General features: G+C 39.5%; 1 long non-coding RNA gene across 1 annotated transcript; it reads left to right on the top strand.

Annotated features, from left to right (window-relative positions):
- The first annotated feature begins 4,668 nt into the window (after positions 1-4,668).
- LOC139110441 (uncharacterized) lies at positions 4,669-9,652 on the top strand. The gene is made up of 2 exons (XR_011547001.1): positions 4,669-5,350; positions 5,532-9,652. It is a non-coding gene; the product is annotated as an uncharacterized lncRNA (long non-coding RNA).
- Positions 9,653-10,554: the final 902 nt, after the last annotated feature.

Here is a 10,554-nt window from a genome sequence, read left to right as displayed (position 1 = left end):
TTTTGAAGGGCTTGAAAGCCCGCGTCGAAAAAAAAAGCGCAATAGCCTAGCCCTTCTGGTTCGCGAGATATTTCACATTTTCCGAAAAACTTTGATCGTTAATATCTCGGTCCACAGGCGTCGTAGGGGTCTGATCGAAAGCTCGTTTTGAAGGGCTTGAAAGCCCGCGTCGAAAAAAAAAGCGCAATAGCCTAGCCCTTCTGGTTCGCGAGATATTTCACATTTTCCGAAAAACTTTGATCGTTAATATCTCGGTCCACAGGCGTCGTAGGGGTCTGATCGAAAGCTCGTTTTGAAGGGCTTGAAAGCCCGCGTCGAAAAAAAAAGCGCAATAGCCTAGCCCTTCTGGTTCGCGAGATATTTCACATTTTCCGAAAAACTTTGATCGTTAATATCTCGGTCCACAGGCGTCGTAGGGGTCTGATCGAAAGCTCGTTTTGAAGGGCTTGAAAGCCCGCGTCGAAAAAAAAAGCGCAATAGCCTAGCCCTTCTGGTTCGCGAGATATTTCACATTTTCCGAAAAACTTTGATCGTTAATATCTCGGTCCACAGGCGTCGTAGGGGTCTGATCGAAAGCTCGTTTTGAAGGGCTTGAAAGCCCGCGTCGAACAAAAAAAGCGCAATAGCCTAGCCCTTCTGGTTCGCGAGATATTTCACATTTTCCGAAAAACTTTGATCGTTAATATCTCGGTCCACAGGCGTCGTAGGGGTCTGATCGAAAGCTCGTTTTGAAGGGCTTGAAAGCCCGCGTCGAACAAAAAAAGCGCAATAGCCTAGCCCTTCTGGTTCGCGAGATATTTCACATTTTCCGAAAAACTTTGATCGTTAATATCTCGGTCCACAGGCGTCGTAGGGGTCTGATCGAAAGCTCGTTTTGAAGGGCTTGAAAGCCCGCGTCGAAAAAAAAAGCGCAATAGCCTAGCCCTTCTGGTTCGCGAGATATTTCACATTTTCCGAAAAACTTTGATCGTTAATATCTCGGTCCACAGGCGTCGTAGGGGTCTGATCGAAAGCTCGTTTTGAAGGGCTTGAAAGCCCGCGTCGAAAAAAAAAGCGCAATAGCCTAGCCCTTCTGGTTCGCGAGATATTTCACATTTTCCGAAAAACTTTGATCGTTAATATCTCGGTCCACAGGCGTCGTAGGGGTCTGATCGAAAGCTCGTTTTGAAGGGCTTGAAAGCCCGCGTCGAACAAAAAAGCGCAATAGCCTAGTCTTCTGGTTCGCGAGATATTTCACATTTTCCGAAAAACTTTGATCGTTAATATCTCGGTCCACAGGCGTCGTAGGGGTCTGATCGAAAGCTCGTTTTGAAGGGCTTGAAAGCCCGCGTCGAAAAAAAAAGCGCAATAGCCTAGCCCTTCTGGTTCGCGAGATATTTCACATTTTCCGAAAAACTTTGATCGTTAATATCTCGATCCACAGGCGTCGTAGGGGTCTGATCGAAAGCTCGTTTTGAAGGGCTTGAAAGCCCGCGTCGAACAAAAAAAAGCGCAATAGCCTAGTCCTTCTGGTTCGCGAGATATTTCACATTTTCCGAAAAACTTTGATCGTTAATATCTCGGTCCACAGGCGTCGTAGGGGTCTGATCGAAGCTCGTTTTGAAGGGCTTGAAAGCCCGCGTCGAACAAAAGCGCAATAGCCCAGTCCTTCTGGTTCGCGAGATATTTCACATTTTCCGAAAAACTTTGATCGTTAATATCTCGGTCCACAGGCGTCGTAGGGGTCTGATCGAAGCTCGTTTTGAAGGGCTTGCGCGTCGAAAAAAGCGCAATAGCCTAGCCCTTCTGGTTCGCGAGATATTTCACATTTTCCGAAAAACTTTGATCGTTAATATCTCGGTCCACAGGCGTCGTAGGGGTCTGATCGAGCTCGTTTTGAAGGGCTTGAAAGCCCGCGTCGAACAGCGCAATAGCCTAGCCTTCTGGTTCGCGAGATATTTCACATTTTCCGAAAAACTTTGATCGTTAATATCTCGGTCCACAGGCGTCGTAGGGGTCTGATCGAAAGCTCGTTTTGAAGGGCTTGAAAGCCTTTCAAAACGAGCTTTCGATCAGACTTCTACGACGTCTGTGGACCGAGATATTAACGATCAAAGTTTTACGGAAAATGTGAAATATCTCGCGAACCAGAAGGACTAGGCTATTGCGCTTTTTTTGTTCGGGCTTTCAAGCCCTTCAAAACGAGCTCGTGACCCCTACGACGCCTGTGGACCAGATATTAACGATCAAAGTTTACGGAAAATGTGAAATATCTCGCGAACCAGAAGGACTAGGCTATTGCGCTTTTTTTTGTTCGACGCGGGCTTTCAAGCCCTTCAAAACGAGCTTTCGATCAGACCCCTACGACGCCTGTGGACCGAGATATTAACGATCAAAGTTTTTCGAAAATGTGAAATATCTCGCGAACCAGAAGGGCTAGGCTATTGCGCTTTTTTGTTCGACGCGGGCTTTCGCCCTTCAAAACGATTTCGATCAGACCACGACGCCTGTGGACCGAGATATTAACGATCAAAGTTTTCGGAAAATGTTCTCGCGACTCAGAAGAGCTAAACTATTTTGCACGTCAATTTACAACAATTTAATGCTATTTATTAAGTATATTTACAATATTTTATTAATCGAATCGTTCCATGAATGTCAGTACTAATGCTGTGTTCCTATTGGTTCAAATTATTCGAATGACATTTTACACTTTTTTTGCGTTATTTATAAATTTTTGTACTAAATTATATTTTGCACGTCAATTTACAACAATTTAATGCTATTTATTAATTATTTTTACAATATTTTATTAATTGAATCGTTTCATGAATGTCAGTATTTATGCTGTGTTCCTATTGGTTAAAAATAATCGAGTGACATTTTGCACGTGTTTTTGGCGTTATTTATAAGTTTTTATACTAAATCGTATTTTGCATGTTAGTTTATAACAATTTTATGCTATTTATTAATTATTTTTACAATATTATATTAATCGAATCGTTTCATGAATGTCAGTACTAATGCTGTGTTCCTATTGGTTGAAAATAATCGAGTGACATTTTGCACGTGTTTTTGGCGTTATTTATAAGTTTTTATACTAAATCGTATTTTGCAAGTTAGTTTACAACAATTTAATGCTATTTATTAATTATTTTTACAATATTTTATTAATCGAATCGTTACATTTATGTCAGTACTAATGCTGTGTTCCTATTGGTTGAAAATAATCGAGTGACATTTTGCACGTGTTTTTGGCGTTATTTATAAATTTTTATACTAAATCGTATTTTGCAAGTTAGTTTACAACAATTTAATGCTATTTATTAATTATTTTTACAATATTTTATTAATCGAATTGTTTCATGAATGTCAGTACTAATGCTGTGTTCCTATTGGTTGAAAATAATCGATTGACATTTTGCACGTGTTTTTGGCGTTATTTATAAGTTTTTATACTAAATCGTATTTTGCAAGTTAGTTTACAACAATTTAATGCTATTTATTAGTTATTTTTACAATATTTTATTAATCGAATCGTTTCATGAATGTCAGTACTAATGCTGTGTTCCTATTGGTTGAAAATAATCGAGTGACATTTTGCACGTGTTTTTGGCGTTATTTATAAGTTTTTATACTAAATCGTATTTTGCAAGTTAGTTTACAACAATTTAATGCTATTTATTAGTTATTTTTACAATATTTTATTAATCGAATTGTTTCATTAATGTCAGTATTAATGCTGTGTTCCTATTGGTTGAAATTAATCGATTGACATTTAAAGTTTGAATTTTGCGTTATTTAATTGTTTTAATTCATAATTTAATTTTGCACGTTAAATTACAATAGTTTAATGCAATTTAATAAGTATTTTTACATTATATTATTATTTAATTTTTTTTATTAATGCTGTGTTTCCATTGGTGAATACTTTTCGCGAAATATTTTATGCTTATTTTATTCGTTTGTAGAAGATCTACTGCTTTTTCGAGTGTGCCGTTAAATTTTCTAACAAATTTGAACCTTCTTTTTGGTTCCCACAATGTGCCAAGACTGTGCATTAACGAGAATTAATTTTTATAAAAGTTTTAATAGTGACAGGTATGTGATATAAATTAAAGATTGAAGCCTGAAAACAAATATTTCTATTTGTTTTTAGGCTTTAAACTTTATAGGCAAAAGGTACGTGACGGCAGCTAACCAACGAGACCATCCGGAGACCCGGAAAGCCGCAGAAGTCCCTCTGACCATTCCTGGTGCAAGAGAAAAATCCTCGACTTACCCAGTACTCCAGATAGCACTAACACTTTGCAGAGTGAATTCAGGTATGTCATGCGTTAGAATTTAATTAGAGTACCCTCCTCTATCGTGAGGGACCGATTTTAGATTGCTCGAGAGCCTCAGTTAATTAAAAAGTGAGAAAATTGTCAAAATATAACTTTAACCTCAATGTGTCACTTATGAGATTTTTAGTTTTAATTTAAAAATACTTCTGCTTTATTTACAGGTTTGGCGCTTTGGGGACGAAAGGTTCGCGACGGAAACTAACCAAGGAAACCGTCCGGAGACCCGGGGAAGCCGCAGAAGTTCCTCTGACCATTCCTGGTGCAAGAGAAAAATCCTCGACTTACCCAGTACTCCAGATAGCACTAACACTTTGCAGAGTGAATTCAGGTATGTCATGCGTTAAAATTTAATTAGAGTACCCTCCTCTATCGTGAGGGACCGATTTTAGATTGCCCGAAAGCCTCAATTAATTAAAAAGTGAGAAAATAGTCAAAATATAACTTTAACCTCAATGTGTCACTTATGAGATTTTTAGTTTTAATTTAAAAATACTTCTGCTTTATTTACAGGTTTGGCGCTTTGAGGACGAAAGGTTCGCGACGGAAATTAACCAAAGAAACCGTTCGGAGACTAGGGGAAGCCGCAGAAGTCTCTCTGACCATTCCTGGTGCAAGAGAAAAATCCTCGACTTACCCAGTACTCCAGATAGCACTAACACTTTGCAGAGTGAATTCAGGTATGTCATGCGTTAGAATTTAATTAGAGTACCCTCCTCTATCGTGAGGGACCGATTTTAGATTGCTCGAGAACCTCAGTTAATTAAAAAGTGAGAAAATAGTCAAAATATAACTTTAACTCAAAGTGTCACTTATTAGATTTTTAGTTTTAATTTAAAAATACTTCTGCTTTATTTACAGGTTTGGCGCTTTGGGGACGAAAGGTTCGCGACGGAAACTAACCAAGGAAACCGTCCGGAGACCCGGGGAAGCCGCAGAAGTCTCTCTGGCCATTCCTGGTGCATGAGAAAATTCCTCGACTTACCCAGTACTCCAGATAGCACTAACACTTTGCAGAGTGAATTCAGGTATGTCATGCGTTAGAATTTAATTAGAGTACCCTCCTCTATCGTGAGGGATCAATTTTAGATTGCCCGAAAGCCTCAGTTAATTAAAAAGTGAGAAAATTGTCGAAAAAAACTTTAACATCAAAGTGTCACTTATAAGATTTTTAGTTTTAATTTAAAAATACTTCTGCTTTATTTACAGGTTTGGCGCTTTGGGGACGAAAAGTTCGCGACGGAAACTAACCAAGGAAACCGTCCGGAGACCCGGGAAAGCCGCAGAAGTTCCTCTGACCATTCCTGGTGCAAGAGAAAAATCCTCGACTTACCCAGTACTCCAGATAGCACTAACACTTTGCAGAGTGAATTCAGGTATGTCATGCTTTAAAATTTAATTAGAGTACCCTCCTCTATCGTGAGGGACCGATTTTAGATTGCCCGAAAGCCTCAATTAATTAAAAAGTGAGAAAATAGTCAAAATATAACTTTAACCTCAATGTGTCACTTATGAGATTTTTAGTTTTAATTTAAAAATACTTCTGCTTTATTTACAGGTTTGGCGCTTTGGGGACGAAAGGTTCGCGACGGAAACTAACCAAGGAAACCGTCCGGAGACCCGGGGAAGCCGCAGAAGTCTCTCTGACCATTCCTGGTGCAAGAGAAAATTCCTCGACTTACCCAGTACTCCAGATAGCACTAACACTTTGCAGAGTGAATTCAGGTATGTCATGCGTTAGAATTTAATTAGAGTACCCTCCTCTATCGTGAGGGACCGATTTTAGATTGCTCGAGAGCCTCAGTTAATTAAAAAGTGAGAAATTAGTCAAAATATAACTATAACCTCAATGTGTCACTTATGAGATTTTTAGTTTTAATTTAAAAATACTTCTGCTTTATTTACAGGTTTGGCGCTTTGGGGACGAAAGGTTCGCGACGTAAACTAACCAAGGAAACCGTCCGGAGACCCGGGGAAGCCGCAGAAGTCTCTCTGACCATTCCTGGTGCAAGAGAAAATTCCTCGACTTACCCAGTACTCCAGATAGCACTAACACTTTGCAGAGTGAATTCAGGTATGTCATGCGTTAGAATTTAATTAGAGTACCCTCCTCTATCGTGAGGGACCGATTTTAGATTGCCCGAAAGCCTCAGTTAATTAAAAAGTGAGAAAATTGTCAAAATATAACTTTAACCTCAAAGTGTCACTTATGAGATTTTTAGTTTTAATTTAAAAATACTTCTGCTTTATTTACAGGTTTGGCGCTTTGGGGACGAAAGGTTCGCGACGGAAACTAACCAAGGAAACCGTCCGGAGACCCGGGAAAGCCGCAGAAGTCTCTCTGACCATTCCTGGTGCAAGAGAAAAATCCTCGACTTACCCAGTACTCCAGATAGCACTAACACTTTGCAGAGTGAATTCAGGTATGTCATGCGTTAGAATTTAATTAGAGTACCCTCCTCTATCGTGAGGGACCGATTTTAGATTGCTCGAAAGCCTCAATTAATTAAAAAGTGAGAAAATAGTCAAAATATAACTTTAACCTCAATGTGTCACTTATGAGATTTTTAGTTTTAATTTAAAAATACTTCTGCTTTATTTACAGGTTTGGCGCTTTGGGGACGAAAGGTTCGCGACGGAAACTAACCAAGGAAACCGTCCGGAGACCCAGGGAAGCCGCAGAAGTCTCTCTGACCATTCCTGGTGCAAGAGAAAATTCCTCGACTTACCCAGTACTCCAGATAGCACTAACACTTTGCAGAGTGAATTCAGGTATGTCATGCGTTAGAATTTAATTAGAGTACCCTCCTCTATCGTGAGGGACCGATTTTAGATTGCTCGAGAGCCTCAGTTAATTAAAAAGTGAGAAATTAGTCAAAATATAACTATAACCTCAATGTGTCACTTATGAGATTTTTAGTTTTAATTTAAAAATACTTCTGCTTTATTTACAGGTTTGGCGCTTTGGGGACGAAAGGTTCGCGACGGAAACTAACCAAGGAAACCGTCCGGAGACCCAGGGAAGCCGCAGAAGTCTCTCTGACCATTCCTGGTGCAAGAGAAAATTCCTCGACTTACCCAGTACTCCAGATAGCACTAACACTTTGCAGAGTGAATTCAGGTATGTCATGCGTTAGAATTTAATTAGAGTACCCTCCTCTATCGTGAGGGACCGATTTTAGATTGCTCGAGAGCCTCAATTAATTAAAAAGTGAGAAAATAGTCAAAATATAACTTTAACCTCAATGTGTCACTTATGAGATTTTTAGTTTTAATTTAAAAATACTTCTGCTTTATTTACAGGTTTGGCGCTTTGGGGACGAAAGGTTCGCGACGGAAACTAACCAAGGAAACCGTCCGGAGACCCGGGGAAGCCGCAGAAGTTCCTCTGACCATTCCTGGTGCAAGAGAAAATTCCTCGACTTACCCAGTACTCCAGATAGCACTAACACTTTGCAGAGTGAATTCAGGTATGTCATGCGTTAGAATTTAATTAGAGTACCCTCCTCTATCGTGAGGGACCGATTTTAGATTGCTCGAAAGCCTCAATTAATTAAAAAGTGAGAAAATAGTCAAAATATAACTTTAACCTCAATGTGTCACTTATGAGATTTTTAGTTTTAATTTAAAAATACTTCTGCTTTATTTACAGGTTTGGCGCTTTGGGGACGAAAGGTTCGCGACGGAAACTAACCAAGGAAACCGTCCGGAGACCCAGGGAAGCCGCAGAAGTCTCTCTGACCATTCCTGGTGCAAGAGAAAATTCCTCGACTTACCCAGTACTCCAGATAGCACTAACACTTTGCAGAGTGAATTCAGGTATGTCATGCGTTAGAATTTAATTAGAGTACCCTCCTCTATCGTGAGGGACCGATTTTAGATTGCTCGAGAGCCTCAATTAATTAAAAAGTGAGAAAATAGTCAAAATATAACTTTAACCTCAATGTGTCACTTATGAGATTTTTAGTTTTAATTTAAAAATACTTCTGCTTTATTTACAGGTTTGGCGCTTTGGGGACGAAAGGTTCGCGACGGAAACTAACCAAGGAAACCGTCCGGAGACCCGGGGAAGCCGCAGAAGTCTCTCTGACCATTCCTGGTGCAAGAGAAAATTCCTCGACTTACCCAGTACTCCAGATAGCACTAACACTTTGCAGAGTGAATTCAGGTATGTCATGCGTTAGAATTTAATTAGAGTACCCTCCTCTATCGTGAGGGACCGATTTTAAATTGCTCGAGAGCCTCAATTAATTAAAAAGTGAGAAAATAGTCAAAATATAACTTTAACCTCAATGTGTCACTTATGAGATTTTTAGTTTTAATTTAAAAATACTTCTGTTTTATTTACAGGTTTGGCGCTTTGGGGACGAAAGGTTCGCGACGGAAACTAACCAAGGAAACCGTCCGGAGACCCGGGGAAGCCGCAGAAGTCTCTCTGACCATTCCTGGTGCAAGAGAAAAATCCTCGACTTACCCAGTAGTGTTTTTTCGTGGCGTCGCCGGCAGATTTCGCAGATCCGCTTCTCGGTAACATCGCGGAGTTTAAAATAATTTTAAGTAGTACGTAATTCGAGTCACCGAATTGTGTATGGTCCGACATTTTCAAGGTATAATGTATTGTAAATTTTTAATGTACAATGCATCAAAAATTTTCCGTCCCACTTTAACAGACTGCGGACTGTCGGTTGTATATACTTTTAATATTTTCTGTGAGTACAACCGGTGTGGTTAAAAATTTTTGATGCATTCTACACATCTTTTATTTCAAAGCAATATAATATTAGTACAAAAAAATACATGTAATATATGTATACAGGCGCGCGCCTGTATTTTAATTAAAGGTATTTAATTTATTAAATAAAGAAATTGTAAAAAAAGCATGCGACTTGCCAATCTGCATAAATTTCGGCGGAGTTGGTGAGTTGTGCCGGTGACTGTAACATAAAAAGGAAAAGAATTATGTAGACATGCCAGTTAGTCAATAAGATTAATATAAAAATGTAAAGGTTTTCTTTTAATAAAGATTTTATTTAAAAAATTAATGCTTACCTAAAAGTTGCTCCGCCGTAGCAGGATGCCCCCCGGGCCTGCTCCTCCTCTCAGATGGGAGGTCGTCGTCGTCGTCGAGTCATCTTTTCGCGCACTGGAAACTCTCGCGAAATACTGTCATTAACCACTAACGCTATCACTCATAATTTAAATTATCACTCGTTAGTTTACATTATCACTCATAGTTTAAATTATTATTAAAACACGGCACCCCGTATTATAAACGAAAACGCGACACTGTACACTCACACTCACTTACTCACATAATATTCACCGCGCACTTTATTACACTATGACTCATATTCACCGCGCACTTCATAACACTATGACTCATATTCATCGCGCACTTTATTACACTATCACTCATACCTAGTTTAAATTATTACAAAACAAGGAAAAATTGTTCGAATAGGACTTTAAAACTACTAAAATACGCGTCGCACAATCCGGCGTAACGCGAATCTCTCAAGCAGCAGATGCCAATTTCCCGAATTGCGTGCAGTAGCGCACGCACTATCAGTCACGTCTAACGAAACAGAAAACGACACTCCGCGAGGGACCGACGAATACTCCGGGCTGTACGACGATCCATTAAAAAATAAATTAAAAACGCGAATTACTATATCCCGAAAGCGCGAAACAATATTCCGATTACGAGAAAAGCGACCTTGTTTTGTAATAACTTAAACACGGCACCCCGTATTATAAACGAAAACGCGACACTGTACACTCACATTTACACTCACTCACATAATATTCACCGCGCACTTCATAACACTATGACTCATATTCACCGCGCACTTTATTACACTATCACTCATACCTAGTTTAAATTATTATAAAACAAGGAAAAATTGTTCGAATAGGAATTTAAAACTACTAAAATACGCATCGCACAATCCGGCGTAACGCGAATCTCTCAAGCAGCAGATGCCAATTTCCCGAATTGCGTGCAGTAGCGCACGCACTATCAGTCACGGCTAACGAAACAGAAAACGACACTCCGCGAGGGACCGACGAATACTCCGGGCTGTACGACGATCAATTAAAAAATAAATTGAAAACGCGAATTATAACCCGAAAGCGCGAAACAATATTCCGATCACGAGAAAAGCGACCTTGTTTTATAATAACTTAAACACGGTACCCCGTACTATATACGAAAACGCGACACTGTACACTC

Source organism: Cardiocondyla obscurior, linkage group LG20 (genome assembly GCF_019399895.1).
Source record: "Cardiocondyla obscurior isolate alpha-2009 linkage group LG20, Cobs3.1, whole genome shotgun sequence".
Lineage (NCBI taxonomy): Eukaryota > Metazoa > Arthropoda > Insecta > Hymenoptera > Formicidae > Cardiocondyla > Cardiocondyla obscurior.
This window is presented reverse-complemented; position numbering and strand designations above follow the sequence as displayed.